Source organism: Myotis brandtii, unplaced genomic scaffold (genome assembly GCF_000412655.1).
Source record: "Myotis brandtii unplaced genomic scaffold, ASM41265v1 scaffold118, whole genome shotgun sequence".
In the NCBI taxonomy this organism is placed as follows: domain Eukaryota; kingdom Metazoa; phylum Chordata; class Mammalia; order Chiroptera; family Vespertilionidae; genus Myotis; species Myotis brandtii.
The window spans coordinates 1,031,400-1,046,924 of record NW_005354090.1 but is presented as its reverse complement, the minus strand read 5'-3'; the positions used below and the strand labels follow the sequence as shown (position 1 = coordinate 1,046,924).

General features: G+C 48.9%; 1 protein-coding gene and 1 long non-coding RNA gene across 2 annotated transcripts in view; one reads left to right on the top strand and one right to left on the bottom strand.

Moving 5' to 3' along the window:
* Positions 1-13,077, top strand: part of LOC106724177 — a 27,190-nt gene extending 14,113 nt beyond the window's left edge. The window contains exon 3 of the long non-coding RNA XR_001359924.1: positions 12,983-13,077. This is a non-coding gene — a long non-coding RNA (uncharacterized LOC106724177). The remainder of the gene's footprint in view (positions 1-12,982) is intronic.
* The window catches only part of IGF2BP2 (insulin-like growth factor 2 mRNA binding protein 2), a 174,482-nt gene that overhangs the window by 52,911 nt on the left and 106,046 nt on the right, over positions 1-15,525 (bottom strand). The gene's annotated exons all lie outside the window — the stretch shown is intronic.

The following is a 15,525-nucleotide window of genomic DNA, read 5'->3' as shown; positions in this document are numbered from 1 at the left end:
CCGGGCTGAGGGCCCCCCCCCCCCCCCCCCGAGTGCACAAATTTTTGTGCACCGGGCCTCTAGTATATAATAGCCCCCCAGCGACTGCATGGCAGAATGACAAGAATGAACGGCCAACCAGTTGCTATGATGCAAACTGACCACCAGGGGGCAGATCAATGCAGGAACCGGGCCTCTAGTATATAATAAAAGCCCAGCGACTGCATGGCAGAATGACAAGAATGAACGGCCAACCAGTTGCTATGATGCAAACTGACCACCAGGGGGCAGATACTCAATGCAGGAGCTGCTCCCTGGTGGTCAGTCTGCTACTACAGTGGGAGCGCTGCTCAGCTGACCAGGATGAGTGGCTGCGAATCCCGGGCCGACGGGCAGGAACCTGGGCTGCGATCATTACCTCCTCGCCCCAGGCTCCTCCTCCTTGCTCCCTGCCACCTCCTCCGATGCCTGCAGGCCGTGCAGCACTGCCACCAGATTCGCAGACCTGACCCCGGAGGCTGGGAGGCGGGTTTGTGGCCACCGCAGGATTGAGGCCTACTCCGCCGCCGCCTCTCACTGCTACTGTCCCTGGGCCCAGCCCCAACCAGTTCCCCTGGAGAGGCAAGTGCTCCAGCTCCACAGAAGATGCCGGATCAGGGAGCAGCTGCTCAGACGGCAGGTCCACAGCCACTCAGCTGACTGGGATGACCGGCGCTCCCACGGTGGGCGGATCCCCACAAGCCACGCCCCCCACCAGTGCCCGAATCCCATGCGCTGGGCCTCTAGTCTATTATATGCCAAGCACTTAGGTTCTGGGGTATAGTAGTGAACAAAATAGAAATGTCCTCACATTGCTTACAGTCTGGATGAATGAACACGCGTATGTGACAGGGTTAACCTCTGGCGCTTAGACACGGAATTCCTTCCAGGTGCTGATTCACACTCTCTTCTGAGTTCCCTGTTTTACAAAGACAGGACGCAGAGCATCTGTCTCAGTTGGTTTCGGACTTTTCATCACTTCCTCTCAAGCCAGCACCAACAGCTGGGCAGGCACCAGCAGTACCCATCCATGGGAAGTGGCATATGGGTGTCAATGCCTGACTTGCACAAAGGTGAACCATCTACCTGGCTCAGCAGGTGACCACAGGAGGTCATGCGACCACAGCTTCAGATTCCATCTCTTCCCTCTTCCTTCCCTGGATGCAGCCCAGGGCAGCCTCCTACTTCAGGGACCCTGTTCCTTTCACTGTATGGAGCCAGGTCCTCAGCAGCATAATTGAGACAGGAAGAGAGCTGAGCAGGTGCCCTCCCCACAGCGGTTCACAGAGTCCCAGCCTCCTGGGTATTGTGGTGAGCTTCTGTCCTCTCCTCTCATTGGTCCCTCATCAAACCCCAGGGAATTATGAAAAAGTGCTCCAGTGCATCCTACAGATGAGGGCACCGTGGTTATTTTGACAGAAGCACGACGCTCTCACATTCCCCTGGCATCGCTCATTCCCAGCTCTGGTACCACTGTGCTCAGGGGAGCTGGTACCTCCGTTTTCCCAGGAAATGTGAATGAATCTGACTTCACCTGATCAGTCACCAGAGGGCACTGCATGGAGCCAGCACTGACCCAGGAGAGAAGCTACTGCCGTTGTACCAAAGCACCTGTGGATTCAGGCTAAAGACCTCTTTCAGGATAATTTCAGAAGCTGAGAAGTACAACTGGCAAACCAAGGGACTAAATACTTCTTCATTTAAGAGCACCTTGATTATTGTGCTTAATTCAGAATACTTTTGCTCTTTGGTCGCGGGGGGGGGGGGGGGGGGGGATACAAAATTTTTAATATTCAAGCAAGATACTTGTGGAAATACAAACACTTTTATTTACTAATGTTTATAAGCAAAAGCAGAGGCCTTCACTTAGAGAACAATGACTTAAAAACATATAAATGTATTCCCTGGATTTTCTAACAAGATAATTCTTCCTCACCCCTAATAGAACACTTTATGCTACCCAAGGCTACCATTATTTCAGCACAACAGAGAAACAGAGGGGGAGGAGCGCTGCGCGGGGAACAGGGGATCAGCCCTTGAACCGCAGCAGTACCTCGGAGAAGCTGTCATACTGATGTTGGGCCAGTCATTTAACCTCTCTGGTTAATACCTCAGGCATGAGGTATTTGAAACAATATGACAGGCAGTTAGACAAGATTCTTTCCAAATCTAAGATTCACTTTATTTTGGCAGCAAAACAGAACTGTCACAGAGAGAAGATAAGGAGCAGCAAGAAGTATCTCGATCGATCTTAGGCTACAAATAGAGACTGAATTAAAAAAAATCATATCAACAAATCTTTCATTTTCTTTGGGTCACAATTTTTAATAACCTAATAAGTCAGTTAGATGGCAAAGTCCATAGTATTTTATAATGGGACTAGAGGCCTGGTACAAGAAATTTGTGCACGGGTAGGGTCCCTAGGCCTGGCCGGCGAGCAGGGCTGATTGGGGCCTTCCGACTGCCAGCCGGGGCCTCCCTTCCCCAGCTGCTGGCCAGGCCTTCCTTTGTTCCACGCCGCCCCCCGCCCCGGGTCAGAGCACATCATAGCGATCGATGGAACTCCTGGTCTCCCAGTCGAACTCCCGCGGGGACACTTTGCCTATTAGCTTTTTATATATAGAGAGAGAGATGGCTTACAATCCAAAAATAGTTTGACTTCACCTGTATCACAACCCACCTCTACGGCCACCCTTGTCCCATTTCTGTCCTTTTCTATCTTATAGCAGAAAGCTTTATGTTTACACTTTCCCTACTGCCAAGGTTACTAAGGTATCTGGGTTTTGAAGGTACAATGTTATTTCATGAAATTTACTATGGGGGGGGGGGGTATAGCACAGCTAAGTAGGAGCGTGTCCATTTCATATAGGTATGTATAGGTCTTGGTGTGTAATCGAATGAGGAGACTATAATGCCTCCAAGGAATTCCACTAATGTCATAACTCAGGATCAAAGCTTATGTTTCCCCTACAGAGAAACAGAGCTCTGGCCCATAAGTCATATGTTGGTTAATTAGTATTGTAGTGACACTCCACTTGCTATTGCAACTCTGATCTAAATAGCTCTGTAAAGACGGCATTCATGTTTTTAAAGCCAACACGCTGTAGCAGCAGGCGAGAGAAACGGAAGGCATGGCACATGTACTGGAAGAGCAGCAGTGTTCAGCTCTCAGGAAAGCACCACTAGATAAGTGTCTGAGCCCTTTGCAACTCCAATGGTCTATTCCAGCGGTCGCCAACCAGTGGTCTGTGGACCACCGGTTGTCCGTGAGGTCCGAAAGGTCAGCGACCGCTGGTCTAGGTAACCATGGGTAAGACTTCAAAGGCAGGGGGATGGTGTGTGTGGGGTGGGGGGGAGGGAGGGGGGTAGATATCAGGATGAAAAGTGTTTCTATTATATGGAATTCTTCTTCGTGATTTTTACAGAGTGATTCTGCAGAATCTGGACACGTATCTACCACTCGACTGGTTACTTTAAAACAAATTATTTTAGAAACTAGTAGCCCTATGCACGAAGATTCATGCAAGAATGGGCCTTCCTTCCCCTGGCTGCCAGGACCACCTTTGCTCTGGGCTGGAGCTGCCTTTCTGCCTTCGCTCCAGGCTGGAGCCACCTTTTCACCTTCGTTCTGGCCCCAAGCTGCCTTTTCGCCTTCCCACGCTGCCCAGAGGCCCAGAGTGGCTGGGGCTGTGTGGAATGCCTGCGTCGTTGCCATGGCACCTGTGTATGCAAATCAACCCACCAGCTTTGTTGGGTTAATTTGCATACTCATTCCTGATTGGCTGTTGGGTGTCATGAAGGTCAATTTGCATCTTTCTCTTTTATTGGTGTAGATAAGTACCACATATTCGTTGAACAACATTCAAAAGGTACCACAATAGAAAAATAAATAGTAGAAAAATTCACCCTTCTGTACCTATTCTTCAGTCCTCCAATTCTTGATACCAGGTTTTTATCATTCCTGAGTATTCTATACAAAACATGTAAACATTTCCCTCCCTGCAAATATAATTGTTAATGCTCCATATATGCTTTTCACTTGGAGATTGTTTCATATGCATACACAAAGAGCTGTACTGTTCTTTTTGACAGCTGTATAATAGTTAGTTTTATGAATAAGCCATAATTAACCTAACTGGTCTCTTACTGATGGGCATAGGATGTTTCTAATCTTTAGCTACTGCCAGAAAACCAACACTGCGGTAATGAATGTCTGTCTATCTACCTAGTTTTGCACATGTGTATGTATATCTTGGACAATAAGCTCTTAGAAGTGGAATCACTGGGTCAGAGGACTCTACATCTGTAATGTCAACACACAAATATAGTGTTGTTTCCCCACACATCTGAAAACCCAGTTATCAAATTTTGATTTCTGCCTGTTCATAGGTGAAAAATACTGTCTTACTTGCATTTCAATTATGAATGAGGTTGATGATTTTTCTTATGTCAAAGAACCTCAACCACCCTGGACATCTCCACAGAATTCTTCCCTGCTTTTACTCAGTGTCCCCGCAGCTGACTCCCGGTTTGATTAACTTTCTTCATTTCATGTATCTGACAAACCCTTACTGAGCATTCACGATGCCGGACACCAGAGAGACGGGTGGAAAGTGCATTCCCCACCACGAGGAGCTCACATTCTGAACCCCGCCAAGCAAGAAGTCAGTGCCCCCCCCCCCCCCCATGCCACACGACTCTGACACAGGCCTGCGCCCTGCTGGAGCGTAGCCGGGAGGCTACACAGACAGAAGGAAACCTGGCCGGGCCCCCAGGGAAGGCGATGCCTCAGCTGAGTCCTGAGCAGCAGGCTGCAGAGTGAGCCCGGGACACAAAGGTAAGGGTTGCAAGTTTAGAGGGAGGGGTCCAGAGGGTCCTTCTGCGTCAGGGGAGGAGGTGCACGAAGGCAGGGATGCCAGGGCATCAGGTCTGAAGAGAGCAGGCGGGAGAGGCTGGCGGGGGCGAGGATAGGAAAGGCTTCCTGTCCGCTCAGCTGAACCGTGAAGGTGAGAACCTTTCCCAGACCCAGAAAGTAATCATGCAGCCCAGAGAACACCGGGCAAAACACTGGAAATCACACAAACACAGCCCCAGCATTAACTTCCTTTTCCAAAGCCGTTTTTCTCTACTGACTTCCCTCCTCAGAGAAGAGAGCCTTGTGGCTCTGAAAATGTGGGTGTAAGCATAGTTCTACCCATTCCTGTGGCCGTGTGCACCCCACCACCGGGGCAGTCTACAACAATTCCTCACCTTCCTCTGGCATGGGGCTGCCAGGCACACTTAACCACCAAATTAAGTGCCTCTTAATCCTAAAATGAAACCATCTCATCAGCTACCATTACAACACTCTTCTGTTCCCCGGGCTGCAACAGTGTTTCAGGTTAGTGGACGATGACTGACTGACCATGATTCATTGTTTAAAACCATTACACTAAAACCTGAATAATGCCTCCATCAAAGTAATGCCCTATTTACTTACTGCAATAATGATTCCTCTGCCCAACATATTTTTGGAATCCTTTTATTGGTATTTTCTGCCACGTCTATCCAAAAACATGGATGTAACTGCTCTGCCTTTGGTCTGTAGTGCAATCTTACGAATATGCTCTGTGCTGCCAAAGAATATGCCTCTTTTCCTTCCTCTTCTTCTTTCTATATTCAACAGAAACCAAACCAACCCTGGAGGCCTCGCCTCTGCCTCTGCTAACAGCAAACAGCGCTGCTCTCTGGGGAGGCAGCTGCCTTATTTGGCTCCTTACATGCCAGGGCTGCTGGGTTGGCACAATGCCCATGCCACCAACCTCTTGTCCTAAAGAGTCACCCCACTTTCCCTCGGGGAGGTTTAAGAGGTGCAGTCCCAGGGAGACTAATACCCTTGGCTGTCTCGAGCCCCCTGTTCTGGTCAGGAGAGGGTATTTCCTCAGGGCCACGCTGGGGCATGGGGAAGCCAATCACATTGGTGATCATCCAAATGGGGTCAGGGGGCACTCTTCGTTTCCAGGTCTTGTCTGGTTAACGTCAGTTATCAGGATCAAAATTTCACGTTAACTGGGGGAAGGCTGCCTAGCGTGGCAGGGTCAGTGCTCTCACAGCCCCTAGCTAGTGCCGTGTTTGTTGCATTTATCACAACCCTCTGTTTACATCTCTGCTGCCCAGCCAGGCTCTGCAACCCTGGGATTTGTTCATCCCACCATCTAGCACTGCATGATCAAGGGATGACTACACACAAGTAAGTACACAGACTGCAGGTGTGGCTGCCTTTTAAGCCCACGTAATCAGGCCAGGTTATCTGAAGTCAACCCACTGTGATCAGGCCAGGTTATCTGAATGAAAAGGGACCACTCTCTCTCTCTGACCAGGCTCCTTGCAGCCCTTTGATGACTGTAGAGCTCTGAGAGAAAGCTCATTTCCCCAGGTTGGAATAATACCACCCAGCCGACTGGGAGGTCATGGGGAGAAAGTCAGACTAGGCATCAGAACTGTTGGCGTGGGGCCACCACTCGGATATGTGACTGTGGCCGGTGGCTTCATTTCTCTGGGCCAGATGGTCTCTTTCTACAATCCTCCTCGGGGTCAAGGATTCTCCAGTCCTGCTGGCTACCTTCCCTCAAGGACAGAACAGATGCCTCTTCCTCCTACAGAAATGTGTACAAGCTCTAGCCTGTTTGGCTCAGTGGATAGAGGTTTGGCCCGTGACTAAAGGGTCCCGAGTTCGATTCCAGTCAAGGGCACATGCCCAGGTTGAGGGCTCGATGTTCAGTGCAGGGTGTGCAGGAGGCAACCGATCAATGATTCTCTCTCATCATTGATGTTTCTCTCTCCCTCTCCCTTCCTCTCTGAAATCAACAAAAATTTTAAAAAAGAAAGAAATGTGTACAAGAACGAAGTTGGCCAGGCAAAGGAAACCTCTGAAGAAAGACTTTCTGTGCTGTGAGTGGTTTCTTCTGAGAATAGAATCAGAGAAGTTTTAGAAATCTTCTTTCAATGACATTGATAGACAGACAGACTTTAATCTGTGAGCCAAGAAAAATGGTTTGTAAAGGCTAGAAGAAAAGAACCCTGTGGCTAAGAATCACAGGAGGTGGAGCCAGAGCTTCGAAACTTTTGAGACAGCAGAGAATTAACCAGCAAAAGGGCAAATAGTGCAGAATGTGACTACAGGAGGTGACACGTGACCCCAAGCAGCACCTGGAGTCACCAGAGGACAAAGAGACCCATTTATGCCCCAGGCCTATACCAATGGGGACAGCCTAGTGTTTTCCGGATGGGAAGCAGGGACCACCAAGATTCATTAGAATTTATAAGGTAACAAGCCCTGCTCTTGGGCGGCAGAGAGGGAGAGAGGAAGTGAGAACCAACAGGAGTGACATTTGCCATTCCCTTCACGGACAGTTTTGCACAAGCTGCGAACGCAAAGGGGTGATATGGCTAGAAGCCCACCGCCACGGTCTGCCTCCCAGGACCTCGGTCCAGACGGTGAGGGAGACAGGACACCAAATCCCACCGCCCAAGGTACTGCCAACCATAAACTGGTGCAGACTTTACTATTCAAAAGCACTTCACACACTTCATCGCACTGATTCTCACACGGGTCAACAGCCAGAAGAGCATTTAAGTAACTTGCCCCAGGTCTTTCTGCTGTGAGGCGATTATAGAACTTCATAGGCCAATGACAGACGTTTCATGGATGCTATTGTAAAAGACATTGTGACTCTGCAGGATTCCAGGACAACAGTGCCCATGCAAGGGACAGGCACTGTGCTGAGTGCTTTATGAGCACCAATTCCGGTGCCTAAAACCTCCCCACACTAGCATGCAGGCTGGCCCAGACACTCAATACCGGGCTCCGAGTCACTGCATGAATGAAGGGGGTTAAGTATTAAGTTCCCACTTTGCAGTTGGGGAATCTAAGGTGAAGCCAGGAATATGAACACGGATCTGTCTCACACGCAAATCGCTAGCCCTTTCATTCTGGTGGCGTTTTTAGGTGGGACATGAGACAGCGTTCCATGCAATGACTGCAGGAGGTGAGCAAATACAGCAATTAAAAAAAAGACAAAAAAGCACCACATTTATTTTCTAATATGACTTTTTATACCAAGGAATGGATCAGTTTGGGACCTGACAGTCTTCAATAACCTCTGCAATACTAGTCTTCTTCCCTCTTTTAAAGAAAAGGTGTTGGGCTTGGAGCCTTCCAAGTAGCAACAGTAACTAGAATTTAATAACACTTTGTTTTCAGTATATTTTATTTTTATGGTTACTTTCTATTTATTGCAAATGGTACTGGTTTTCCATTTATATAAACGATATACAGTTTCCTTTTGAAGTACTGATTAAGGTTTTTAAAAGGGGATCATTTTTAAAAGGAGGCTATGAAGTAGCTAACAGTGCCAGCAGTAGAGACATGACAGAAAACATGAAAGCAGGACACCGAGGGCTGCACTGCAGGAATGCTGCTCTGTGACACTGGCCTTCAGAACACAGTGCTCCTGCCTGGTTTTGAGTCGTGTTCCTTAATGGGTAGAGCAAATGGGACAAATAATGTCCTCGGGACCCTCACATCTGAGGCTGCAAGGTTCCCCGGTGGGCATGTCCCCAGCATGAGCTCCTGCCTGGGCCACACTGGTGGACATCACATAGTCAGGCTGACCGTCAGGCACATGAGCAGTCGCCAGATATAGATATTAGCAGGTGTTTGACTCAGGTGGGTTCAGCAAACTATGGCCCATGGGCTACATCCAGCCCAAAGCCTGTTTTTGCAAATAAAGTTTTATTGAAACACGCATTTGTTTACATATTATCTATAGCCGCTTTCCCACTACAATGGGACAGAGTCGTTGTGACAGAGGCCATAGGGGCCACAAAGCCTAATATAATTATTAACTGACCCTTAACAAACCAAAATGCTGACGCTTGCACCAAGGAGGACAGGCCTTGAATTGAGAAGTTCAGGGCCAAGGGAGGGTGTGAGTGTAGTTCAAGGGCCAGAGCAATAACTTTGCCAGAAATTATGTCAGACACTCCCTCCTCTGTCCATTCTGGCAGATGGACAGAAAAAAGTCTGGGTGGAAAGCTGGCCAGTAGGAGCAAAGCCGTGACCAAAACCTGAGAAGCAAGGAAGATGAACAAGGAGTTGGGGGGGACACCAGAGACACTGGTCTTGCATCTTTAGAGTCAGGAGCTACCCCTTTGGTCGGCTATTCTGGGCCTCCAGGGCCTGCCCAAGGAGCTGCCCTTCGCAGCTTAAAGGAGTCACATCCTTGAGAAGTCAGGGATCCCAGTCATGGCTCCGGGTGGTATTCAGTGGAGACCATGACAGGATTATGATGGTCAGAGATGAGCTTGGGCTGGGAGAAGAGAGAACAGACTTGTGTTTGGGCAAAGGCAAATAGGACACATCTACTGGGGAGACAGATGAATGCTAACTCTAGAGGACTGCAGAGGCCTCATGATTTAACTCCACTGTGAGGAGTGTGCACTACGCAGTAGGCTATGGGAGATCTTTGCAGGCATTCGGGCAGGGCAGTCACTGGTCATTCCAGGTATCTGTGGGGCAAAGAGCGTGGGCTGTGACAGAACTATAAGACACTACCCATTTTTGACTAACAACAGTATTAAAGACCAAAGAGGGCTGTCGCTAGCAGCGAGAGGATCTGCTGCAGCCACAGGCTCAAAACCAAAGGCTCTTCTTTCACACGCTTCCTTGCGTCTGCATGGACATCTCTATGAGCTAAATAAGCAGAAAGAAGGCTGTGATGACCTTGAAGTGGCTGGGCGTGTTGACTGGGGAGTGAAGGTTGGAGCACAAAGGAATGAGCCTTGATAGAGACAAACTCAAATCAGAGAAGCTAGCTGTCCTGGATGCAAGGACCAACAATACACCCTTACACTTGGGGCGGGGGTGGGGAGGGGGTGATTTGTGGTTTTTGCCAAGTTCCATGGTGTGAATACTGTCACCATAGCTAATTTAAAGCGACTAATGCAATGTCACCCAACACAAGTTGGGGGGCGATGCCCACAGTTGGCCCTGGTGAGGAGCTAGCCTCCCCCAGCAAACCCCTGGGAGTCCAGCACGCTGCTCCCAGCAGCTCTCACCGGCTGAGGTGACAGGACACTGACAGGTCGCTCAGGAGTCGTGCTGCTGCGGCCACTCCAGCCACACAGTTACACAGAGACGAGCTCTGACGGCTGGCGTTCTCAAAGGCTTTGAAGAACCGGTTTCAGATCGCAGAGGAACTTCATTCTGCAGAGGTCAGGACACCGAGGCCCGGAGCTTCCGAAACGCTCACCTGGGGCGACCTGGCCAGGCTGGAATCATTATGATCTGCGTGGTCAGAGACAAACTCTGGAACGAAGTAGTGACTGCACAAGTACTAGTGAGTAGCCAAGTCCACAAATGGCCGAGCCACACCGAAGGTCACTCCAAGGGGAGCTTCTAGGCCCCAGGGACACCTAGCTCTGTGCGCATGTGGACTTGTGTGTGAATTTCACCAGTTGATGTCATAAGGGAAAGGAGAAGCTCATACTCTCTTCTCCCTGCAAGTGGGTTTTCTCTCTTAATTTCATGTCTATGGTTAGAACTGTAAACTTTGCTTCCTCCTCACCTCAGCCAATGAATTACAGATTTTATCAGAAATCAGTTCTTTCTCTAAACACTGTACTTTCATGCTGGTTTCCTCCAGGCTAATAAATGCTGTGTATCCGTCTAGACCTCATGCAGGTCTCTCACACACCTGTCTTCCTCTCCCTTTCTGCCCACTCCTCCCCTTTCACCTTCATCCGAAAGGACATGAACACCATGTAGTGGGTCCCCTCTGTCATCAGGACCAGCAGACCCTGGGGGAAATTCGCCCCTGTCAGCGTTCTTCCTGACTCTTCTGCTTACAGAGAACGCTCCTCTGGCAAGTCAGGGCAGCCTTTGGCCTGCTCGTGGGGTGCCTTTCTTCTGGGTGGCCGACAGATCATGCCTCCTGTTTACCCAACTAACCAGCTTGCTTGGTGCCTTAGAAACTTCCAGGCGCAATGTTTGCTGATCCCCATTTTGCAGGGGATGAAAGTGAGGCACAAGGCGACGAGACCGCCGTCAGGACACGCCACAGGAGTGAGATGTGAAGAGTGATGCGGCTTCCTGGGTTATTTTAAAAAACCAAAGGAGAGACTGCAACAAGAACTGCATCGTACGCAACAGAGCACTGCCTCCCTTCCCCAGCCAACTGTGAAATGAACTGTGAAATGAGGGGCAACACTGACAGGTTTAAGTTTTCCACATTAGGAGGCGGAGCGATCTGGAGGCAGAGCGAGCTTGGAAGTAGGTGACACAGTGGGAGGTGAAAATAGGGAAGTAAAGTGAGAGGCCTGTGTGATCCACCCTGGGGTCATCAAACTAAGAATAAACAGACTGATCGAGGCCGCACAGACTCCAGGAAATGACCCTCCACTCTGCTCACACACAGCGCACTGGAGGACTGCGAGGACAGCTCTACATCAGGGCTGGCAGGCGCTGAACTGAGGCCTGATAAGGTCTGATGCTGTTACATGTGTAAATGTAGGTAAAGGTACACACATATACACACAGATATATACACAGACTTTACACAGAAACATATGCAGTAGATAATAGCACCCATGAGTTTCAGTTACCCATGGCCAACTGTGATCCGAAAACATTAAATGGAAAATTCCAGAAATAAACTTCCTCTAAATAAAAAGTTTTAAATTGTGTGCCGTTCTGAGTAGTGTGATGAGATCGCATGCCATCCTGTTGTCCCGTCCAGTGCGTGAATCATCCTCTGTCCAGCACATCCACGCTACCCACCCTCCGTCACTCAGTAGCCATCTCGGTTATCAGATCGACTCTCGTGGTACCGCAGTGCTTGTGTTCAGGAACCCTTAGTTTACTTACTAATGGCCCCAAAACACAGGGTAGTGATGCCGGCAATTCAGATACATCAAGGAAAAGCCATCAAGGTGAGTACACTATGGTAAGATTTTGAGGAGAGACCATCTATATAATATAAAAGCCCTAACATAGTAGACACTGGCCGACCGGCCGACCGGCCGACCAATAGCTATGACGTGCACTGACCACCAGGGGGAAGACACAGGCATGGAAACATGGAACAGACTAATGGATCTCAGAGGGAAGGGGGGAGAGGGCGGGAAGAGATTAACCAAAGATTTTATATGCATACTAGAGGCCCAGTGGCGTGGCCTGCGGGGATCTGGCCAAAACCAGCTCTCCGACATCCACCAAGGGGTCCCGGATTGCAGGAGGGTACAGGCCAGGCGAGGGACCCCACCAGTGCATGAATCCGTGCACCGGGCCCCTAGTATTCACATAAGTTTTATTACAGCATATTGTTATAATTGACCTATCTTATTAGTTATTGTTGTTAATCTCTTACTGTGCCTAATTTATAAATTAAACTTTACCATAGGTGTGTATATATAGGAAAAAAACCATAGCACATACTGTATATGGTTTGGTATTATCTATGGTTTCAGGAATCTTAGAACATATCCCCTATGGATAAGGAGGGACTACTATACATTTATAGACAAATTATTATATATAATGATGTCATCGTAAGTGAGTTAAAAGAATCTACTATGTTAGGGTGTTTTCAAGACCAAACTATTATTATAAAGGAAAACTGTTAGCCATAAACACATTGTTTTCTTCTGTCCCCAAAGGGATATGTCCTTTGTTTTGCTTTTGCTATTGAAGAGTTAAACATTGTTTAAATGTTTCTCGTTGGCTAAACTGAAGAGAAGACAGTAAAATCAACAGATACTTACAAGTCTTGAGAACCAGGATCCATTGAGGTTTATGTGGCAAGGGGAAAGGGTTTGTGGACATGTCTATGATTCCATCCAATCTAGACAACCACAGCCCCCAGGTGCCTCATCTAAACCCTCCGAATTGTTAGATGAGAATGCATAAAGTCTTTTTTTTATGTAGACACACACCTGAGAGCTATACATTCTATTACATTTTGACAATGAAGTGTATTTTAATAAACACTGCCTTCAAAGTGTGTATATATTTGGGGGGATTACCCTGTATATTTTTATTGATGAGAGAGAGAGAGAGAGAGAGAGAGAGAGAGAGAGAGAGAGGAAGGAAAATCAATGAGAGAGAAAAACACTGATCAGCTGCCTCCCATACACACCCCAACTGGGGACCAAACTCCCAACCTGGGCATGTGCCCTGACTGGGAATCGACCCAGCAACCTTTTGGTTCACAGGACAAGACTCAACCAACTGAGCCACACCTGCCAGGGCTAGAAAGTCTTTTAACACAGTGCCTGGAAAAGCGTTCTGTGATAGGTACTCTTGAGTCCATTTAAAAGGTAAGAAACCGGCCACCACGCTGTGAGGAAGCACAAGCAACCACAGGGAGACACCACTGTTCCCGTGACAGCTCCAGCTGAGGGCTCAGACAACACAGCAACATCGCTAAAGACGTGAGCAAGTGAGCCCTCAGATGTCAAGCTGCCCCAGCCTTTGAATCGTCCCTGGGAGGCTGCAGACGTCATAGAGCAGGGACAAGCTGACACACTGTGCCTTCCAAGTTCCCGACCCAGAGGATCGGGAGTCCAGAACCTGGTGGTAGTGTTATGTCACACAGTTTGGGTTTGTTGCACAGCCATAGATAATCACTACAATTGTTGTAAGGCAATAGAGAGCATGGAGAAGCGTGAGAGTGGGAGAAAGCAAGGTCAAGGCTTCCGGACAGAAGGCTCACCTGACTGCAGTGGGCGGAGCCTGTGGCAGAGGGACCCAGCAGGAAAGCCCTGATGTAACAGGGCAGCTCTGTGTGATACAAGCCTGAATGTGGGTGGGCTGGCACAAACGGGTGGTTAGGGGGACACATTAGATGCAGGGGTTGAGGGAAAGAGAGTTCAAATGACTCCAAGGTTTGAACTAACGATGGAGCCCCTGACGAAATTCAGTTCATCCCAAAGGGGACTAATTTGTTTTTTCAGGTGGGTAATTGAGGGAGAGGAGAGAAAGTAAATTCCACTCTAAATATGTGAAATCTGCAAGATGTCAGGACAATCTAGGAAGACATACCAAGCAAGAAGTTAGAAATGCAGCCCGGCCGGTGTGGCTCAGTGCTTGAGCGTGGACCCATGTACCAGGAGGTCAAGGTTCGATACCTGGTCAGGGCACATACTCGGGTTGTGGGCTCGATCCCCAGTAGGGGGCGTGCAGGAGGCAGCCAGTCAATGATACTCTCTCGTCATTGATGTTTCCATCTCTCTCTCCCTCTCCCTTCCTCTCGGAAATCAATAAAAACATTTAAAAAGAAAATAAGTTAGAAATTCAGAACTAGAAGTTGACCACTGGTTTTGGTTCAAATCTTTAAAATGGATGTGATTCCCTCTGAGATTACACTGAGAAAAGGTCTCCACCTCAGCCTGCATTTAGGGGAACCAGTTTTGGTCAGTCCCAGAGGCAGAATTCTGGGAGTATTAACATCACACCCAAGTTTTGGGAAGGTGTGGTCATTATTAGCGCTAAATGCTGCAGAGGTCAAAGAAACAGAACATCGAGAAAAGGGACCCAAACCAAAAAGGGCACCAGGAAGGGACCCAGGTCCCAGGAAGGCATCTCTCCCCTTCAGACCAAAAGTGGAATCAGACACACAAACCAAAGGATTGCAATGACACACAGCCTGCTTTGTACACCACTCTTTAGCCTCCACTCAGATAGACGGCTTCCTGTGGATCTGGAAAGGGGAAGTGGATAGAAACTGTGAACATGAGACGGTAAAATGCACATTTCTAGGGTCTAAAGTGGGCACAGGATCACCTGCCACTTATCTACCTCACAGAGAGAACGTGCAGGTTAGATTGCCACAAAGTGCTCCGAGTTCCCTGGCACCGCAGTAGATCCGATCCCTATCGTTCAGCGTTCAAGAGGAACTGTTCCGAGCAGTTGTTGAACTCCACAACATTCCTGTGAGGTAGATATTATCACTGGAGGAGGAAACGAAGGCCACACAGCAAGTCAAAAGCCAAGGCGAGATTAGCACAGGGCCCGCCTTCCGTGTGGGGAGGGCCAGTTGGCTGGATTCCTCGTGTGTCAGTGGTAGGTTCTTTGATCTGCAACACGGAAGAGGCTTGCTTCTGGGGAGGTTGTGAAAATAGACTCATTAATGACCATAAGGTTCTCTGAAACTTACTGAGGGGGGTATGGATGAAAGGTGCAGCCACCCAGATTCTAGAAACAATAAAACAAATTCCAGGAACAGTGGGATTCTGTGAACAGCAGGGAGATTAGGGCACTGGGGAAACCAGTCTGGGTGGCAACCAGGAGGGAACAGGCGTCTGGGGAAGGACCTTGGAGAGGTGGCTGTGAGCCAGCTGTGCCACACATGCTTCCTGCTGCCACTTCGCTTTGGGCAGACACAGCATGCAAGGGGCAAAGACCGAGCAGTAACTGGGTTCCTCCCAGACTGCGCTGATGAACCCGAGAGCAGTGCCATGGAGCAGAGG